At 35.9% G+C, this 12,997-nt stretch overlaps 1 pseudogene; it reads left to right on the forward strand.

The window, feature by feature from the left end:
* The first annotated feature begins 7,192 nt into the window (after positions 1 to 7,192).
* Positions 7,193 to 11,559, forward strand: LOC149004346 (cysteine-rich receptor-like protein kinase 25; annotated as a pseudogene).
* Positions 11,560 to 12,997: the final 1,438 nt, after the last annotated feature.

Genomic DNA, 12,997 nt, shown 5'->3' on the forward strand with positions numbered 1-12,997 from the left:
ATAAAATTAAACCATATTAAAACAAAGAATTAAGTACGATAATCTGGAGATAGCAATTTAATACGAAAGATTGTTCCTCTTTCAGCTATAGCTGAGACTCAAAAAAAAAAAAAGAAACCCAAAGATACCTATAGCCAATGCCACCGTCTGTCAAGCACTCAGATTTGAATCTGAGTGTTGTAGTCCAACATTCCCATCCTTGATACGAAAGATAGGAACCAGTGACAAAAACTACAAGAGACTACACAAACATCTTGACCAAAACTGACAGCAGATAAAATTGGAAATAAACGATGACTCAACTAACTTCAGGAAAATCTTCCTTCCACCACCCGGAAACATGGTTCACTTCTTCTTGGCAGCAGATTTGGTGACCTTGGCACCACTAGGATCCTTCTTTCCATTCAGTCTGGAGTTTCCGGTAGTATCGAGGGAGATTGAACAACCTTGGCTCCGAATATTAAGAGAGATCGAGAGAGAGAGAGAGAGAAGAGCGAGAGAGCAAGAGAGCGAGAGAGACCAAGAGACAGATTGAGAGAGAATCGAGGGAGATTGAGACAGATTGAGGGAGAGAGATGGAGAGATTTGAGATAAAAATATAAAAATAATAAAGAAATACGAAGATGAAAAGCTATTTTGATGAAAAAAATAATAAAAAAAAAACTATTGAGATCATAGTTTATAGGGAAAGTTGTTGGAGATTTTTTGAAAAAAACGTGGTTTATAGGGATGGTGATTTGAGTTTAAAAAACGGAAAGAAATATTAACTTTTACTTTTATTTCTATAAAAAAAAATCTTAGTAAATAAAATGAAAAGATAAAAAAGGAAGGTGGTTTGAGATTGGAAAAAAAGAAAGAAAAAAAAGAAAGAATGATAAAAATATTGTCTTTTACTCGTATTTCTATAAAAAAATTTCATTCTTAGTTTGAGATAGGCTTTGATCATTAAAAAAAAAAAACTTGTTTGAGAGAATTGTTTTTTACTCTTATTTCTATTTTAAAAAAAAACCTCTTTCTTTTTACGGAAAGAAATATTAATTTTTACTAAAAATAATTTCTTAGTAAATAAAATGTAAAGAGAAAAAAGAAAGGTGGTTTGAGATTGGAAAAAAAGATTAAAAAAAAAAAAAAAAAAAGAATGAAAGAAATATTGTCTTTTACTCTTATTTTTATATAAAAAAAAATTCTTTCTTAGTTTGAGATAGGCTTTGATCATTTAAAATATAAAATAAAATTCTACCAAAAAAAAAAAAAGAGGAAAGAAGGGGCGGAGAGAGAAAAAAAAAAAAAAAAAAAAAAACAAAAAAAGGAGGGGAAAAAAAAAAAGGAAGAAGAAAAAAAAAAAAAAAAAAAAAAAATATTTTGTTATAAAAAAAAAAAAAAAAAAAAAAAAAAAAAAAAAAAAAAAAAAAAAAAAAAAAGGAGAGAGAGGGGAGGGAAGAAAAAAAAAAAAAAAAAAAAAAAAAAAAAAAATATATTATTTTTTTTATTTTTTTTTTTTTTTATTATATATATTTTTTTTTATTTTTTTTTTTTTTTTTTTTTATATATATATATATACTAGCAAAGTAAGACACGTGCAAATGCACGTGGCCATATGAGAGAAAAAAGATATCGAGGAAAAAAAACAGAAAGAAAATTTTTATATTAAAAAAGAAGACAATTGAAATAAACAATCAAGTTTTGGGGTGAGGGAATAATCAATGAAACCTCAATTTTAAACCCATACTTTACTTTCTAATTCTGGAACTTCAATACAGCAGCAGCCGAACCTCAGTAACATTCATCCCAAGCCTCAAAATAAAACCCCTGAAACTTAATCATAATCTTACTACCTGAAATCTAAGTTACAAGCTTCAAAACCCAATTTCTTGTGGTTCTAAGTCTGGCCAAACCCCTCTAGAGTAATGCCTTATCACCTGGAATCCTAATTCCTCCAAGAAATTCATCCTATTTCCTCAGGCTCACTCAGAGGGAAAGCAATTAAAATTCAAAAAAATAAAAAGACCTTTTCTTGTTCATTTCTGTTCTTTCTGTTCATTTCTGTCTTCTATTTCTAATTTCAGAAATACCTTCTCCAAATTCAATCACCAATCAGTCCTTGTTACTGTTTTCCTTTACTGCCACTGCTTCTCTAAAATTGGTTTTCATATCAATTTAAAAGAAGGGTTTGGAACTCAAGGTTGCATTCCATTATAAATCAAAATCATTGCAGTTATGCAGGGTACTTCATTGCATGACCTCAGTAAATGCTAAAAGTTTTATATGCTAGGTTTGATGGCAAGTCCAAATATGTTGTTTCACAGAGGGAAAAAAAATCAAAAGAATCACGGATACATAAGTACTCAAATTATATAGACTCTTCATCCAACATCCCCCGGTTGCATTAGAACTTTTCTGAACATGGACACAAATAGTACAGTAGAATTGCTAGTGAATTTTGCTCATCTGAAAAAGATATAAGGGTTTGAAAGAATGCGACTTTATCAAAACTTACATCATCCAACAACATACTGTCGCTGTAATCACCAGTGTTAAGTGAAACCTGCAACAGCAAAAACTGATTAGCTAAAACTAATGAAGAATAGACCAAAGTAACTCAAGATGCATATCACATTTACATTGAACGACAAGAAAAAAGATATCTTCCTCAACAGCATATTACAAAGATTCGTATCCAATCAAGATTCCTAAATTACCATGAGAATCTGAACCACAAGAAATTACAAGGTGGTTTGCCAACGGAAATTGAATAAACAGAAGTAAAAATAAATAAATAGATAAACACTTCGGGGAGAGGGTTCTCCTAGAAGTCAACAAATAGCATAGTGTAAATCTCATGTAGTTGATAGAATAAGCACTTTTCAGAAGGGCTGGTAGAACAAAGGAATAACATACAAATTTCCAGAAGGTCCTCTTGTTGCAGCAGATTCTGACCAATAGGGACGTGATGACACCCACCGCGATGAAAATCAAGGTCGTTATCAAGAAGCCCATTGCCCCTCAATCTTATATGCAGTTGAGCAGCTAATTCCGACGAAGAAAATAAAAATACATACGGTTCTTGATGTTTAATTTTAAAATTAATTCATATTATTAACGATTGATTACTGATTCTAGTACCTGTTTGGGTTTCTATTCATTTGGCTTCTTCTCTGGTTTTTCTTCTGGCTTATTGTCTTCTTCTTTGGGCAAAGGAGATTAGTTCAACCTTCTTCTTTGTCTTTTGCTCTATCCTCTCTCTAACCTTCACTGGATCTATCTTCAACACCTGGAACCACCACAACCATCCATAACAAGCACAATCAACAAAACGCGTAAAAAAGAACAACAAAGAGAACCTAAAGACGAATCAAATTAATGACGACGTACGCGAATCCGGAAGTCAATAAATCAGTGAAAACATTCAAAAGAATCCGAATTTCGAGTTCCGTAGCAAATTCGAAGAGCAAATAAGATATTTATGTTAACGATCCCTTTAACAGGCAACCATAGAAACAGTTCTCTATGAGAGACCTTCAAGACCAGCAAGCGCTCCATAGCTAAGATTACCCTTTATGACACTCTCAAAATAGACCGTCTTCGAATTTCACCAAACAAGGCTGATCTAGAAACACTTCCAGAAGCCCATTCTTGTGTAGGTTATATGATTTTACAGCCTTTGGGAGAATTTTATGGCAAGTAAACCATAGCTTATGCTGGAATACATCCATGCTGCCTAACGAGGTAAGCAAAGCATGGCCAAGCCCAAGTTATTGGCATTATCAAAAATTTCCAACTGGAAGTCCTTCAGCATCTCAGTTGCAAATAACCACTGGAAAATATGGTTTTTGAGGTGAACTGGCAGTAGATGAACTCTGGTGTATTGGTGGTACAAGATTATTGATCCCATGTAACAATTTACATTGCCTTTCCTATAACTGTTTCCTTTCTTTGTCTCCCTTCAACACCCCATGATAAGCAGGCCTTGGAGGCCTTCCAACGGCTTCCAGTAACCTACTAACACCAATTTCACAGGGATGCAAGTAACTGTAGTCAGCCTAGTTTCTACTGGTTTGATCAGCCCCACCATGTTACTCTTAGTTGCATGCTTAAGGTTGCCATCATGATTTCAACAATAGGTTCCATTAGAGAATTTTCCATCTACTGCCTCCATGGGCCTCTTGGTTAAATTCCGAATGTTCCTTTTCCCTTTCTGTTGCCATTTTGATACCCCTACATCGGCAGCAACAGTTGCAGTCTGGTCAAACTCCTCACTGCTCATGCTTTCTTATTGACCTTGAACTCGAAAACCATTAGTGCTCCTGTATAAAAGCTTCCAATACAAAAGGGAAAGTTCACGGTCATAGAACCTCAGCTCATCCAACTACCATCTAGAGCGCTGTAGTAGTTGGCAAACTGTGCTTATTTTTTCTGGGATTTTGTTTCTTGGCTTCTGAAGCAATAGAACTCAGATAAGGATATTGAATCATTTTAAAACGTAAACTGTAAAGGAAGCTGGTCCTTCCTTTCCTTTGCTCTAAAAAGAACAGAATAAAGAGAAAGTCTTAATTACTCTCAGTTAAGTCTAATTTTAATTTCTTCCACCTTTTTGGAAGAAATCACAACTGATTTGAAGGATTGAGAGATATTGGGAGAGGAGATTGAGAGAGATTAATAGCTTGAAAACACTTGACAGCCCGCTTTATTTTCTTGGCACATCCTTCGCAATGCATGACGAAGAACCATCACTATCAAAAATCAGAAACCAGAAACCATTATCGATCCATCTTCCTTCTTCTCCCATCGTCCTTCTTCTCACCATCGTTCAGCTTCTCTGCAATGAGAGAACAAATACATAGATTCAGAGAGATCGAGAGGGATTCAGAGCGAGTTCGAGAGGGAGATGGATATAGAGAGTGAGAGACTGAGATTGAGAGAGGTCGTCAGAGATAGTGGTGATTTAGAGAGAGATTCAGAGAGAGTTCGAGAGGGAGAGGGATATTGAGAGCGATAGACTTTGAGAGAGATTGAAAGACGTCAAGAGAGAAATCGGGATTAAAATGAAGGATAAATTCATAATAATTCATGACTACAATGTCCAAATTATCCTTGCAAAAATAACTAAATAAATAATAAATAGTACAACATTAATGGTATTTAGAAAAATTATAAGGACAGAAAAGGACAGAAAAAGATTTGCGAAAAAGGTAGAGTACATGCTTTTATTATAGTAGTATGATATATATAGCTCTTCCAATAAAAAGCATAGATGACTTACAAAAAAGAAAAGAAAAGAAAGATCTTAGACGCCTTTGTTTGGAATTTTTTTTTTAAAAAAAATTTATTATAGAAACAATCAGATATTACAGAGTGCATTTACATAAATCGTTTGACTGTATAATTTCCCATGTATCCATAATTGGTTTGCCTACTGTAATCTGAACTAAATTACACAGCCAATTTTGTATGCTCCGGCTTTGAAAGGGTTCAATCTGAACTTGATTTATTGCCTTTGCTAATATAAAGAGGTCCTCTGTCAATTCCATTGGCCATGGAATTCGAGCGTTAGGAATGTATTGTGGAAGTTCATCTACTATTGGCCAGATCTTTGTGATATGGCAACCCATCGAGTTAGCATAGGCGACGCCTTCAATAAGGCCCCAAAGAACCAATTGCAATCTGTTTGGTGAGTAGAACCTTCCAACGACACAGCGATGTAAGTTTCCATGTGCAACAATGGCCCAACAGCATCCTGACCACTCCCCGTCATCAGATGTACATCCTGCGCATACGAGGAGATTATAATTTGCAAGTTCGGCAGAAGGGAAGACAGTACAATAGCAGATAGCTGGGTACTGGGTGAGATGAGAATTATCCGAGTGGCTATTACGCAAAGACCTAAGGCCGAGTTCTTTGATCCATTTATTTTTATAAACCTTAAAACCTGATTAGGGTGTGGTAATGTTCGATTGGCCACAATAGCATTACGAGTGATCCATATACCATAACAAGTTATAATAAAGACAAAAAAAAAACCAAGTTAGGGTAGAATTATCCAACATATTATGGGAAAACATATAGTCACAGAAATCCTGCAAATCAGCTATAGGGAGGTTCTCCAATCAGAGACCTAGTGGTCCCGAGGCCCAAACCTGTCACGTCCATTGGCAATCTGCAAGGAGATGCCAAATTGATTCGCCATGGCTATCACATAATACACATAAAGGATCAACCATGCTCCACTTAGCCAATTTCTCCTTGACCAGAATACCTGCATGGAAAACACGCCAAAATTGAAAATTTAGGGTGTAGCGGAAGTTTCCAAAAGAATTTCCACCATTTAGAAATCCTATGACTGGTACCAAAATTATTATGACAAAATAAGTATACATAAATTTGCTTAGTCGACACGTAATTATTCTTAGAATTAACAGCCATCAAAGAGTCATTGTCTTGAGTAAGATGGACAGAGGCCAGAAGAGCCTTTCCTGTGCACCAATTGAACCCATAGGGTGAGGGAACGAATCATGATCTATGACAGCCTCTGCCACAGAGACTTTCCACATCGCAACATTAAAGGATGTGCGATCAAAAGATGGGGCAAAAGTAGAAACCATCCAAGGGTCAAACCATAAAGAAGTTGACCTACCATTTCCCACTTTTCTTTTAACCAATTTAGAAATTGCAGGAATCACTTTCCAAATATTATTCCACACCAAAGAACCTCTTCTTTCCATAACTTTAGCGTCATACAAAGAAAAGTATGGAAAATATTTAGCCTTAAGACACTTAGTCTACAAAGAGTTTGATTCATTGAGCAGTCTCCAACCCTATTGGATAAGAAGAGCTTGATTGACCAACTCTAATTTTTGAGGCCAGGTCCAATTTTCGTTATGAAAAATGAAATTTTATCAGGTCAGTGTCGACTAGGAAATTTCCTTGTATAAAATTGCCTTACAAGAGAGGGATGTATTTTGAACAGTCAATCCAAGATCTGGTTGATATTTTGATTAGATCGTTATCTGACTGAGATTCCGATGATCCAAAATTTCGCAGGGTGGTCAAATGCGCAGCTTGAAGCTTTTTCTACATGGGAGACCTGGGCATGGATGGTTAGCGGAGACTTTGCTTCTTCTCCGCCATTATTTTCTTCTTAAGCCCTGAAATTCAGAGAACCAGCGCTCGAGGTGGGGAAGATTTTGGAGAGGCGATGAAACCATTTGCAGAGATGAACCCGAGAGTCACAGCTGTGTTGTTCTTCTCCCTCGTTCTCTCTTGCTTCTTCAGCTTCATTAACTGCGCCGACACTATTTACCTCTACCACAGTTGCCCCAACACAACTGCTAGCTCTAGTTACCAATCCAACCTAAACAGCCTTCTAGCTTCTCTTTCCATCGGCAGTGGGATCACCTATAGCAACGAGTATGCCGTTGGCACAAGTCCTGATACAGTTTACAGTCTCTACGATTGCAGAGGCGACGTAACCCCCGATGTCTGCCGTGAGTGTGTCAACTTAGCCGTTAAATATATAATCAGGCATTGCCCTAACCGAACAGATGCAGTGATTTGGTACGATCAGTGTATAGTGCGTTACTCTAACACCTCCCTCTTCACCACTTTCACTGTGATGATGTCGAAGGCGCAGACCATCACCGACCCAAGTCGGTTTAACCAGCTCCTATCCAACACGACGAGCAAGGTTTCAACTAAAGCTGCCATGAATTCCACTCGATTCGCCACTGAAGAAGCTAATTTTACGCAATTACAGACTCTGTATACTATGACACAGTGTTACCCTAGTTTATCAGTGAATCAGTGTTCGAGTTGTCTTGAGTATGTCATGAGTTATCTCCCCAGTTGCTGTAGCAGTCGGCAAGGAGGAATGGTTTTCAATCCGAGTTGTTTTGTTAGGTTTGAGGTGTACCGTTTCTATGGACTCTCAGCTTCAGCACCGGCTCCCTCGCCAACTATTTCGTCTCTGCCACCTCCTCCTGGTGAGCTACTGACTTATAAATTCTGAATATATGATGAATTTGAACTACGCATGCAAGGAACTTCTACTCTGTTTCATACGGAATATGATCTGCCAAATATTATATTCAAATTTCTGGTGAATACTTTATTCAATGATCAGGTTAAAATAATATGATTTCGAAGACAAGCCATGCCATGTACAAACACCAAACGACGAGCCACAGCCCTGTTACTTTTCTTCACCTTTTTTCCAATGTTTCTTGTTCAACTTCGGCACCAGAGCGTTGATCCTACCTACCGACCTCTACGATTACTCATCCCCCGGAAATCATCACTTTGAGTGATTCTTCTTTTTTCTTGCTTCCCACTCAGTTTTCATTACAACAACAGATGTCCCAACGCCTACTCCTTCGCCTATTCTTCTTTGACTGCCGCGGCTTCCTCCGATTAACAGAAGCACCAATCATTGGTGAGTTATTACTTTAGAATATCATACAATGAGCAAAACCAAATTGCATACCCCTAAAACAGGGGTGGTTGCTATGTTTCCTACTAATTTACTTCTGCCCATGAAAATTTAAGCAAATCTACTCTCAAACACTCTCTTCCGAAAAGAAGAGTACAACGCACCTACGATAAGTCCATTTTAAGTTCTCCAGAATCTTATGTTTTGGTGTCTAAGATTTTTCTTCAAATGGAAATTTAAGTTTGAGAATGTTACTTTTTATGACTTCTTTTGTTCTTCCTCCCGCAGAACAGGCAAGCGTGTTAAGACAACGTATGCTTCCCATTTTTGTGTCAATTTCCATAGCAGGAATGATTCTTTTTTCTATTCTTTTGTATTGTTTCTTAATGCGGAAGAAAAAGAACACCACATCGGAGGAGAGACTGGAAAATGGTACAAAAGCTTTTCGATCTTTATTTATTTATATATTTATTTTTCTTTCTTCTCTTTTCTCTTCCCTTTTAAAGACTCAAAAAAAATCTAATAGAAGCCCAGTGCTTAGGGAGTGCCATCAGTATGTCTGCGGCACAAGAAGTAGTCACTGGGCTCTGGAAAGTAGCTCGATTTACTTTATTATCCAAAGCTCAGTATGCTGACTCCTTGAATTTGCTTACATGGTCAGTTCAATCTTTGAGTTGGAACCATAGATAGAACAGGCATAAAATTTTGATGTGATCTTGGATTTTTATCTTAAACACTCTAATGTAACTAGAGAAGCGAACGGTTTCTAATAACCTTCCAAATTTTCTCTTTTGAAAAAGTTGAACTGACAATTATCTTCCATCTTTGTTGGCTTTGTGCACAGCTGACAGCACAATAATAACTCCGGAGTCATTGCAATTTGATTTCAGTACCGTGCTTCAAGCAACTGAAGAATTCTCCATGGCAAATAAGATTGGTGAAGGGGGATTTGGTAGTGTCTACAAGGTAAGACTTACGAAATAGTAAGGAAGTTACATTAATTCTTGTATATTTTAAATTTTATTTGTGTAATTGAGTAGAATTTTGGCTATTTGTGAATTTGGAATAACTGAAGGTACTTTGAATTCGTTGGATCATGATGTTGAATCAAAATTTATTTTCTACAATCTTCTCCCGTTCATCAAAGAGTATTCACACAAACCATTTTAGGGTGTTCAAAGATAAACCGTTTGTCAATATCTCCAAAGAAATTCAGAGCTTGTATCTAAAGATTAATTCCTCATCAATTATAACTTCAAAACCTGAACTCACCAAATGTTTAGTCTGTATAAGTTTGCTAATCATTTGTAACATGGAACCAGGGTAAACTTCCAAACGGACAAGAAATTGCTGTCAAGAGGCTTTCAAAACTTTCTAGGCAAGGTGCAAAAGAGTTCAAGAATGAGGTTGTGTTAGCAGCAAAGCTTCAACACCGCAATCTTGTTAGGCTATTAGGATTTTGCTTGGAGAGAGAAGAAAAGATCTTGATCTATGAGTTTGTTCCCAACAAAAGCCTAGATTACTTCCTATTTGGTGAGCCCCATACACACACACCTCTCTCTCTTCCTTACTAGTCATTTTTCTCATTTAATTTTTCATGTATTATACATTACCATTTGTGAATGAGGAAGCAGAAACTGAAATTCATGACACTTCACCTCTTCTATTTACATGTCCACACACTAGCTTCCCATGATGAACCATCCATCAACTTAATCATGTCCTAAATTGTTATTCCATGTTTTATGTGGATGACTACAGATCTTGAGAAATGCATACAATTAGATTGGCAGAGACGTTACAAAATCATCGAAGGGATTGCTCGAGGGCTTCTTTATCTTCATGAAGATTCCCGCCTTCGAGTTATTCATAGGGATCTTAAAGCAAGCAATATCTTGTTAGATGAGGAAATGAATCCAAAGATCTCAGACTTTGGGATGGCAAGAATTTTTGGCGTCGGTCAGTCTGAAGCTAGTACAAATCAAATAGTTGGGACTTAGTAAGTTTCAAAATCTTATTCCTTCATTTTCACAGTTTTGTAGAATGTTGGCTAATATTTACAATCTCGTGACATAGCTTGATGAGGAAAAGCAAATTTTTTACTTCTTTTATTATCTAGTTTCATAAAAGTAGAGATGAAATAGATATAGTAATAGACTTGTTTGCTGAATCATGGACACCACACTTGATTTTGGGCAAGGCTTATAGCAGTTATACCTATAGTTGAAAATAGCAAGTATGACTTTACATCATTAAGATGGTTCAGCCCGTTAGGAATTGCTTGACATGAAAAAGGAATTTTCTTTAGGACTACCAACCTGATATCAATTGGGTCAACAAAGATAGCCAACATACACGAGGAAAAAGAGTTGTGGTTGTGCCTAGATTAGCACCCAGTGAATATTTACCGGTTGAGGAGAAATGAGAAATATGACCTAGTACATTTGATCTCCAAGTAACCTTTGTTGTTTAAATTATCTTATAAATTGATTGCAGTGGTTACATGTCTCCGGAGTATGCAATGCACGGGCAATTTTCAGTAAAATCAGATGTTTTCAGTTTTGGTGTATCAGTTTTGGAGATCATCAATGGAAAGAGGAACAATAGTTTCTATCAAACAGAGTATGCAGAAGAAGACCTTATAAGCTATGTAAGTACGAATTTTACTTACAGATTTTTGGCTTCTTTTTCCTTACTTATCATATATTTTCTGCTGCTACTACGACTAAAAGAATACTTGTTCCTCTAATTCTCTATAAAATAGCCAGTAGGCAAATCTGTTGAACCTACTATCTTGTATGTGTATCTTGCAGGCATGGAGACATTGGAAAGCAGGAACAGCATTGGAGTTGGTTGATCCAATCCTGAGAGAAAATATTTCAACAAGTGAAGTGATGAGATGCATTCATACTGGCTTATTGTGTGTTCAGGAAAATGTGGATTACAGACCCACCATGGTGGACGTAGTCCTTATGTTGAGCAGCTACTTAATTACTCCTCCATCACCCTCAGAACCAGCATTTTTTATGCGTAGAAAAATAGAACCAGGCAAGTCTATTTTAGGACAAAATATGCAAGACTCAAGATCAAGTCAATCTGTAAATAAAGTGTCCATCACCTGGTTAGAGCCCCGATAGGAAGATGTAAAGAATGTGTCCCTTGAATCTTGACATGACTTTTCATATTTCTTAAAGTCTCAACCAATGAACCATTGAAGAAAATGTCATGGCTATGTCAATGTCTATTTCTCTTGTCTAGATTAGTTTGAACATCTCAATCCAATCTAATTTTCGTAGATGGAGAATAAATTTCTCAAAATATTGTTTGGTAAATAGGCACTTTTATATTAGATTATATTAAATGGTACATATAGTAAGAAAGTAAATTAAGTACAATAATAAACATGTCCACTCCAAACCGCAAGTAAACTAAGTATGATAATATGCACGTCCACTCCTATCTGCCTTAGTGATCGTATTGATCTCCTCGAGTAGATGTGAAACTAGATATGAAATTTTGTCTCTATTACAACATGCCCAGTGAGATGATTCGCTACGACATTAACCTCACGAAGGCGATGAACAAACACACAATGCAAGAATGAATCTTGTAATAACCAAATTTCTTCTAGCAAGTCTTGCATTTGTCATGGGGCGACAAAGGTTTCGCTTATGATGTTTATTGTGTGGAGGGAGTCACTTCGGTTTTCGACGTTCTCATAGCCGACCTCATTTGTATTGTTTTTTGATAAATTTCTTATATGCATATTATTTTGAGTAATTAATTGTATACGTTTTCATGTATTCACACTCGTTTTGTATCACTTTACGCTAATTCGCATGCAAATAAACACAAGATGCTTACTCTCTTCAAATTTTAGTAATTTTGGTAATTTATATTTATCCTAGAAAATACTGATTCAAATTTATCTATATTTATAGTGAATCATCTTAGTACTTGGACTCCTTCGACAACAAGGATTTGCTTGAGGCAATTAGTGGAGTTTGAAGGTTGATCAAAGAAGAAAAAAAGAAGAAAAATAATCCTATTCAGAGAAGGAAAAAAGAAGAATCCCATTTTTGGGTGTGTTTTGTTCGATTTTGATTAAGTCCTTCATTGAATGGTCATCCAGCATCCGATTGAGCTGAGTTTTGGACATAATTTTTAAAACTTTTTGATATTTAAGTCCAACAGTGGGTTTATGCAATTGATCTATCTAAATCAATGCTATTTGTATGTCACCTAGATAAATGAATTTTCTGGTTGAGTTAGATTAGAAACTCAGAGTTTGTTTCAAACTATATCAGGAACCATATCCAACATAATCTTGGAAATCACTATATTAAAGGGGAGCATACTCTAGCAATAGATTTTTATTATTATTATTATTATTATTATTATTATTATTATTATTATTATTATTATTTTTTTTTTTTTGAGTTTTGAGAAGTGTGGAGGACAAATTTCATATACGAGTAGCTGCTGGAGTACTGCTTTGGGCAAATTTTGAAGAGTTGTTACTAGAGTCTCTTCATCTTCTTCCTCTAGAATGATGTTTCCCATAGCTTCTTCTTC

Source organism: Hakea prostrata, chromosome 9 (genome assembly GCF_041222555.1).
Source record: "Hakea prostrata isolate BN-2017 chromosome 9, UWA_Hpros_2, whole genome shotgun sequence".
Taxonomy (NCBI): domain Eukaryota; kingdom Viridiplantae; phylum Streptophyta; class Magnoliopsida; order Proteales; family Proteaceae; genus Hakea; species Hakea prostrata.